The sequence below is a fragment of the Somniosus microcephalus genome, unplaced genomic scaffold (genome assembly GCF_052327205.1).
Source record: "Somniosus microcephalus isolate GS21.2 unplaced genomic scaffold, FLI_Smic_1.0 unresolved_chr1, whole genome shotgun sequence".
NCBI classification, from domain to species: Eukaryota; Metazoa; Chordata; class Chondrichthyes; order Squaliformes; family Somniosidae; genus Somniosus; species Somniosus microcephalus.
In genome coordinates, this window is record NW_028225179.1 from 47,829,513 (window position 1) to 47,838,801 (window position 9,289).

Consider the following 9,289-nt stretch of genomic DNA (forward strand, 5'->3'; position numbering starts at 1 on the left):
CATATAACAAGGAGAAGTGCATATTCCGCACAGACCGCCTCGCCATCCTTGGCTGTGTTGTGGAACACGGGGTCATCGGTCCCGACCCGGACCGGATGCGTCCCCTTATGGAACTCCCACTGCCCCACTGCCTAAAAGCTCTGAAGAGGTGCCTAGGGTTTTTTTCCTACTACGCTCAGTGGGTCCCCTACTATGCAGACAAAGCCCGTCCGCTGATCAAGTCCACCTCTTTTCCCCTGACGGCAGAGGCCCGCTTGGCCTTCCACCGTATCAAGGAGGACATTGCCAAAGCCACCATGCATGCAGTGGACGAATCCATCCCCTTCCAGGTGGAAAGCGACACGTCCGACTTTGCCCTGGCCGCCACCCTTAATCAGGCGGGGAGACCTGTGGCCTTCTTCTCACGAACCCTCCAGGGCCCGGAGACCAGACACTCCGCGGTCGAGAAGGAGGCCCAGGCCATTGTGGAGGCTGTGTGCCATTGGAGGCACTACCTGGCCGGAAAACGATTTACCCTGCTCACTGACCAGCGTTCAGTTGCTTTTATGTTCAACAACAAGCAGAGGGGCAAAATCAAAAATGACAAGATCGTGAGGTGGAGAATCGAACTTTCCACCTACAATTACGAGATCTTGTACCGGCCTGGGAAGCTCAATGAACCCCCAGATGCCCTATCGCGTGGCACCTGCGCCAGCGCGCAGATCGATAGGCTGAGGGCCCTCCACAATGACCTCTGCCACCCGGGGGTCACCAGGTTCTTCCACTTCATCAAGGCCCGCAACCTGCCTTACTCCATCGAGGAGGTCAGGACCATGACCAGGAACTACCAGGTCTGCGCCGAATGCAAACCGCATTTTTATAGGCCAGACAGGGCACACCTGATTAAAGCCACCCGCCCCTTCGAACGTCTCAGCGTCGATTTCAAGGGGCCCCTTCCCTCCTCTGACCGCAACACGTACTTCCTCAATATTATTGACGAGTACTCCCATTTCCCCTTCGCCATCCCCTGCCCGGACATGACCAGCGCCACAGGCATCAGGTGCCTCCATGACCTGTTCGCCATATTTGGCTTCCCCAATTACATCCACAGCGACAGGGGCTCATTGTTCATGAGCGACGAGCTGCGCCAGTACCTGCTCGAGAAGGGCATAGCCACGAGCAGGACTACCAGCTACAACCCCCGGGGTAACGGACAGGTAGAGAGGGAGAACGCAACGGTGTGGAAGACCGCTACGATCGCCCTAAAATCCAAGGGCCTCCCAATCTCCCGCTGGCAAGATGTCCTCCCCGATGCGCTCCACTCCATACGATCACTGCTCTGTACTGCCACAAACGCCACCCCTCACGAGAAGATGTTCGTCTTCCCCAGGAAATCCATCTCGGGGACATCACTACCGCCATGGCTGACGTCTCCGGGACCCGTCCTGCTCAGGAAACACGTGAGGAGCCATAAGATGGACCCCCTGGTCGAAAAGGTTCAACTCCTCCACGCCAACCCACAGTACGCCTATGTGGCGTATCCTGATGGGCGGGAGGACACAGTCTCAATTCGAGACCTCGCACCCTCAGGTACCACCCGAAACACCATCGATCACCATCCACTACCTCCACCCACCACCACTCCCCACGACGCACCACCGGGATGTCTACCACGAACTGACGACATGCCGGTGCCATCCCTACCCCGAGAGGACGACACGCCAGTGCTCAGTCCCACGCGAGAAGCGGCCGCGGGCAAAGAACCGCCGCAACCGGCACCACGAAGATCATTACGGCAGACAAGACCCCCGGAGAGACTTTCGTACACGAACTTTTGAAACACTTCACCCCGCCGGACTCTTTTTTAAACGAGGGGTGAATGTGGTAAACCACTGTTAACCTGTACATGCCTGTGTGGTAAACCACTGGTAACCCTGTACAAGTCCAGGCATGTCTCAGCCCCTGGCTCCACCCCTAAGCCTGGGTATAAAGGTGACTCACCACCCTTCCCCCGGGAGCTCTTAGGATGGATTCACTAGCAGAGGCATGCTCTAGTTCTCAGTCAATAAAAGCCTACTTCATTTAAGTCCATCTCGTAGTCTTTGGTATTGTTGATAGCGCATCAATCACACTCCTTACTTGTGCCTTGTAGATGGTGGAAAGGCTTTGGTGAGTCAGGAGGTGAGACACTCGCCTCAGAATACCTAGCCTCTTGACCTGCTCTTGTTGCCACAGTATTTATGTGGCTGGTCCAGTTAAGTTTCTGGTCAATGGTGACCCCCAGGATGTTGATGGTGGGGGATTTGGTGATGGTAATACCATTGAATGTCAAGGGGAGGTGGTTATACTCTCGCTTGTTGGAGATAGTCACTGCCTGGCACTTGTGTGACGCGAATGTTACCTGCCACTTAGCAGCCCAAGCCTGAACGTCGTCCAGGTCTTGTTGCATGCGGGCATGGACTGCGTCATTATCTGAGGAGTTGTGAATGGCGCTGAACACTGTGCAGTCATCAGCGAACATCCCCATTTCTGACCTTATGTTGGAGGGAAGGTCATTGATGAAGCAGCTGAAGATGGTTGGGCCGAGGACACTGCCCTGAGGAACTCCTGCAGCAATGTCCTGGGGCTGTGACCACAACCACCTTCCGAGATCTCTGCGCTCCTCTAATTCTGCCCTCTTGAGCATCCCTGATTATAATCGCTCACCCATTGGTGGCCGTGCCATCTGTTGCCTAGGCCCTAAGCTCTGGAATTCCCTGTCTAAACCTCTACTGCCTCTCTACCTCACTTTCCTCCTTTAAGACACTCCTTCAAACCTACCTCTTTGACCAAGCTTTTAGTCATCTGCCCTAATTTCTCATGTGGCTCAGTGTCAAATATGAGGCTAGGTATTCTGCGGCGAGTGTCTCAGATCCTGACTCCCCAAAGCCTTTCCACCATCTACAAGGCACAAGTCAGGAGTGTGATGGAATACTCTCCACTTGCCTGGATGAGTGCAGCGCCAACAACACTCAAGAAGCTCGACACCATCCAGGACAAAGCAGCCCGCTTGATCGGCACCCCGTTCACCACCTTAAGCATTCACTCCCTCCACCACCGGCGCACCGTGGCTGCAGTGTGTACCATCTACAAGATGCACTGCAGCAACTCGCCAAGGCTTCTTCGGCAGCACCTCCCGAACCCGCGACCTCTTCCACCTAGAAGGACAAGGGCAGCAGGCGCATGGGAACACCACCACCTCCAAGTTCCCCTCCAAGTCACACACAATCCTGTCTTAGAAGTATATCGCCGTTCCTTCATCGTCGCTGGGTCAAAATCCTGGAACTCCCTCCCTAACAGCACTGTGGGAGGACCTTCAGCACACGGACTGCAGCGGTTCAAGAGGGTGGCTCACCACCACCTTCTCAAGGGGCAACTAGGGATGGGCAATAAATGCTGGCCAATAAATGCTAGCCTTGCCAGCGACGACCTGATCCCATAAACGAATATAGAAAAAAAAGTCTTACAATCGCTCCTATGAAGTGTCTTGGGACGTTTTACGATGTTAAAGGTGCTATATAAATGCAAGTTGTTGTTGTTGTTGCACCTCTATGATGAGCCTTGGGACTTGTTATTTGTATGTTTAAAGCTGCTGTGTAAAAGTTAGATGTTAAGGGATTTTAATGGTGCTTTCTGTGTGAGTCAGAGTCTCAGGAACCGAATAATTACATCAGAACAGAGAAATGAAACTGAAAGCAAGGAGCTAAAGATCGTCGCCTTCCACAGTTCAGCATGGCCACCATCTGTGAGTTCACTCAAGAGCTGGAATCGTCGGTGAGTGCTGGTCTCTTTCCTATAGTATGAATTTAAATCAAAGTTTCTGCAGAGAGAGAGAGAGATGGAGAGATACAGAAAAAGAGAGACAGAGGGGGGAGAGTGAGAAACTGAGAAAGGAAGACAAAGAGAGAGAGGCAGACAGACAGAGGGAGTGTTTTTTATTCATTCACAGAATGTGGGCATCGTTGGCAAGACCAGCATTTATTGCCCATCCCTAGTTGCCCCTTAAGAAGGTGGTGGTGAGCCGCCTTTTTGAACCGCTGCAGTCCGTGTGGTGAAGGTCCTCCCACAGAGCTGTTAGGGAGGGAGTTCCAGGATTTTGACCCAGCGACGATGAAGGAGCAGCCGAAATATTTCAAGTCAGGATGGTGTGTGACTTGGAGGGGAACTTGGAGGTGGTGGTGTTCCCGTGCGCCTGCTGCCCTTGTCCTTCTCGGTGGAAGAGGTCGCGGGTTTGGGAGGTGCTGTTGAAGAAGCCTTGGCGAGTTGCTGCAGTGCATCTTGTAGATGGTACACACTGCAGCCACGGTGCGCCGGTGGTAGAGGGAGTGAATGTTTAAGGTGGTGGATGGGGTGCCAATCAAGCGGGCTGCTTTGTCCTGGATGGTTGCTGCCATGAAGTGAAGTTTGTCACCATCCTCCGCCTGCTTCACGACGACATGCAAGCCGTGATCCTGACCAACGGATTCACCACAGACCCAATTCACGTCCGTCTGAGGTAAAGTAAGGCTGTGTCATCGCACCAACGCTCTTCTCGATCTTCCTGGCTGCAATGCTCCACCTCACCCTCAGTAAGCTCCCCGCTGGAATGGAGCTAATCTACAGAACAAACGGGAAACTGTTTAACCTCCGTCGCCTCCTGTTAAGATCCAAGGTCGTTGTTGTGTATGTACCTTTAAGAGAGAACTGATTTTATACTGCAGTACCGGCAGTGACCACACCTGTATATAAAGCCATAGCAGGCTTCTGTACTTCAGTTTAAGCTTACTTCCTGTTCAGTAAATACCTGTTATTATTGTTCTCCTGCAGTCCGTGTATTATTGATACTCGGACACTACACTGGCGACAAGCAGGTTCGAACTCACCTGCAGTACTGCATTACCTCACGGGGATCTTTCCCTGAAAAGAAGCTTCTTGGAGGTCGAAGGCAGAGCAACGGGCGTCGACCGTGGGCAACCACCCAGGGATCCATCGGAGTTTGGAGAATTGCAGGGGAGGCTGTGGAGAGCTGGGCTTGGCTCCCCAGTCAAGGTGTTCCAGCAAATCGTGCTGGTAGCAGGTAGTGCGCTGACCCTTCCGGACTGCAGCGGGCTCGAGCTCGATCGCGCGGCTCTGCAAAAGGGGCTGTGCAGCGTCATCGGGAGAAAAAGAGAGAGAGAGAGGGTGGAGCGCACAGGGCGCGGTCGGTGCTCAAGAACCGGGCAGCGTAGAGAAAATAAAACGAGGGGAAGGAAAAGTGAGACGCGCGAAAGCCGCGGGTCGCCGCCATTACCCTGTAGAACGCTAGGAGCAGTGTGGCAGCAAGGGGAAGAAGGAAAAGCGCGGGAGGCGCCATTTTATTCCATTGGGGAAGAAGGAAAAGCGCGGGAGGTGCCATTTTATTCCATTGGGGAAGAAGGAAAAGCGCGGGAGGCGCCATTTTAATCCATTGGGGAAGAAGAAAAAGCGCGGGAGGCGCCATTTTAAACCACCCAAGATGCCGAAGAGTGGCAGTATCACTGCTTTCGACAACGAGGTAGAAGACTGGACCACGTATGTGGAAAGAATTGAAGTGTACTGCAAGGCAAATGAGGTGGCCGATGGAAAGAATGCGGCGGTATTATAAAATTTGATGGGCGCGAGAACGTATGGCCTATTGCGGAATTTAATTACCCCAGCTAAACCAATGGAGAAAAGTTTTGAAGAGATTGTGAATATCTTACAGGAACATCTAAACCCTACACCGCTGCTGATAGCAGAAAGATTCAAGTTCCATAAAAGAAACCAGCACAAGGATGAGAGCAATGCAGAGTATCTTACGGAACTACGCAAGTTATCGAAGCACTGCTAGTTCGGAGCAGGACTGGCAGACACCTTAAGGGATAAGTTTGTCTGCGGGCTCCAGAGTGAAGGAACCCAGAAACGACTACTTTCGGAAAAGGACCCGACGCTAGAACAGGCTTTCAGCGTGGCAGTATCCTACGAAGCAGCAGCACGGGGAGCTGCGGAAATACAACAGAAACCACAAGAATACAGCGCTAACGAAATGGCATATGGAGCGCAAAAGTGCTATCGCTGCGGCAGAACAACCCATGATCAGAAGGACTGCTGGTTTAAGGACAAAGTATGCAGGCAATGTGGGAAAATGGGACATATAGCAAGAGTCTGCAGGTCGGGAAAGAAAACCAACACTAAAAGAACTACTAAGGAAAAGTACAAGTAAAAAAAATGACAGACAGTAGTTCGGAAGATCAGGAGAGTGATAATGACTCCGGGAGCAGGAGACTAAGTTGTCTAAAGTTACACAACGTGATCGCAAAGGAGGATCACCGAACCATTTGGGTCACCCTCATGATAGCAGGGTCCCAAGTAAAGATGGAATTGGACACAGGATCAGCCCTAACTGTCATGAATCGACGAGACTATGAGCAGCTATTCTCACACATACCCTTGAAGGACACGTCCATTGTATTGAAGACATACACGGGGCAAAAAGTCTACCCCAGAGGAAAAATAAGGGTGCCAGTTAAATACAACGGCAAGGAAACACAGAAACTGTATCTATATATACAACAAGATGGAGGACTGCCATTATTGGGACGTGAATGGGTCCGAAAAATACAATTGGATTGGCATTCCATTCAGGCGCTAACTGTGACTGACAAAAAGGATGATGACGTCACACCTGGACGACTGTCAAAAATTCTAACTGACGCGAAAGAGGTGTTCCAACAAGGACTTGGGACACTAAGAGTAACGGCAACGATAAAAATCGAAGATAACGCAAACCCAAAATTTTTTAAGGCCAGACCGGTACCGTACGCGATCCGCCCAGCCGTTGAAGCAGAGCTGGAGAGTCTGGAGCATTCGGGTGTGCTGTTCAAGGTGGACTGGAGCGAGTGGGCCACACCCATCGTTCCTGTAATAAAGAAATCATTGAGCAGCACGCCTGGGGAGCCGAAGAAGGTTCACATCTGTGAGGACTTCAAGGTAACTGTGAACCCAGTCCTGCACACAGTACAATAGCCACTTCCACGGATAGAAGATATTTTCACCTCACTATCTGGAGGGAAACGCTTTACAAAGATTGATTTGGCCCAAGCGTATCTACAAATGGAGTTGGAAGAAGCATCTAGGAAATACCTCACGATAAACACTCACAAATGCCTTTACCAGTACAACCGACTGGTATTCGGGGTAGCATCAGCCCCAGCTATTTGGCAGAGGGCGATGGAACAAGTCCTGCAAGGGATCCCGGGGACCCAGTGTTATTTGAACGACATCCTGGTTACGGGCGAAAATGACAGTGAACACCTTGCCAACCTGGAGCAGGTGCTCACTAGATTACAAGAATATGGGCTACGAGCCAACCGCCCCAAATGCGAGTTCTTCAGGAGACAAATCTCGTATTGTGGCCACATGATTGATGAGGAAGGGTTGCATAAGTCCCCAGACAAGATTGAGGCTGTAGTCAAGGCTCCAGCACCGGAAAATGTGTCGCAACTGAGGTCGTTTCTCGGGTTGGTGAACTACTACCATAAGTTCTTGCCGAATTTATCTACAATTCTGCACCCACTGAACGCCCTGCTGCAAACTGGAGTAACATGGAAATGGAGTGATGAGTGTAAGCGTGCCTTTCAGAAATGTAAATGCCGAATCACTTCAAAAGAAGTATTGGCCCACTACAATCCAACACTACCGATTCGGTTGGCATGTGATGCGTCTCCCTACGGCATTGGAGCGGTGCTGTCACACAAATTCCTTGACAGTTCAGAGAGGCCAATAGCCTTTGCGTTGCGCACGTTAACCTCAGCCGAGCGTAACTACGCCCAGATTGACAGGGAGGCCCTCAGCCTGGTGTGGGGGGTGAAGAAGTTTAATCACTATCTGCACGGGCAGAAATTCACCCTACTGACTGATCATCAGCCCCTGGTCTCCATTTTTAACCCAAAGAAGGACGTTCCAGTGATGACGACGCAACGGCTGCAAAGATGGTCACTTTTTCTAGGGGCACATCAGTACGACATAGAGTACAAGGGTACGAAATAGCATGGAAACGCTGATGGGCTGTCGCGCCTACCGTTGCCTACGGTGGAGGAAGCACCTGCAGTGGACCCTGTTGAGATATTCCATTCGATCATAGTCAAATGTCTATCTGTTACAAACTCAAGTATAGAGAAGGAATCCCGAAATGACCTGACACTCTCTCGGGTCTATGATTTGACGGCGAAGGGATGGCCAGCACATGGCGACTCACTGTTGCCAGCATTCTCGCCAAGGAGAGAACAGCTGTCAGTGTGCCGGGGGACCTTGATGTGTGGATCCCGAGTGGTAATTCCACCCAAGTTGAGAGATAGAGTGCTCAATGAGCTTCATGAGGGTCATCTGGGAGGGGTAAAAATGAAGAGCCTAGCCAGGGCGTTTGTGTGGTGGCCAGGAATCGATAAAGAAATCGAGGATATGACCAAGAGATGCACAGGATGCCAGAAGGTCCAAAACGCTCCACCACAGGCCCCGCTACACCCATGGGAGTGGCCCTCATCTCCATGGCAACGGGTACACATTGATTTTGTTGGTCCATTTATGGACTCAATGTTTCTAATTGCCGTGGATGCCCATTCGAAATGGCCAGAGGTCATCAAAATGTCCTCCACCACCACGGAGAAAACTATTGCAGTCCTACGGACCATCTTCGCCAGGAATGGCTTGCCAGAACAGATTTGTTCCGACAATGGGCCACAGTTTGTGTCCGAGGATTTCCGGAGGTTTCTGAGGAATAATGGGGTGAAACATTACACATCTGCCCCATATCATCCAGCCACAAATGGATTGGCTGAGAGGTTTGTTCAGACCTTTAAAAAGGCAATAAAGGCGATGTATAACGACGACATTCCACTGCAACACAAGGTGGATAATTTCTTGTTTGCTTACCGGAATGCGACACATGCAGTCACCAACCAAGCTCCAGACACAATGTTCTTCAACCGAAGGCTAAGATGTCGCCTGGATTTGGTCAAACCAAACATAAGACGAGATGTTGAGGATAAGCAATTCCAGCACATCAATGAGAAGCCAACCAGGAGCTTCAAGATAGGGCAACCAGTCTTGGCCAGCGACTACCGAACAGAAAAATGGCAGCCAGGAAAGATATGCACACAGCAGAGACCACTAATGTACACAGTGGACGTTGGAGAGAGCATCGTGAGACGCCATGCTGACCAGATTCTAGAGTCACAGGAACAAGCCAAACCCATACCACGAGCATGTGCACCTGGTAATGAACCCGAAGTACAGA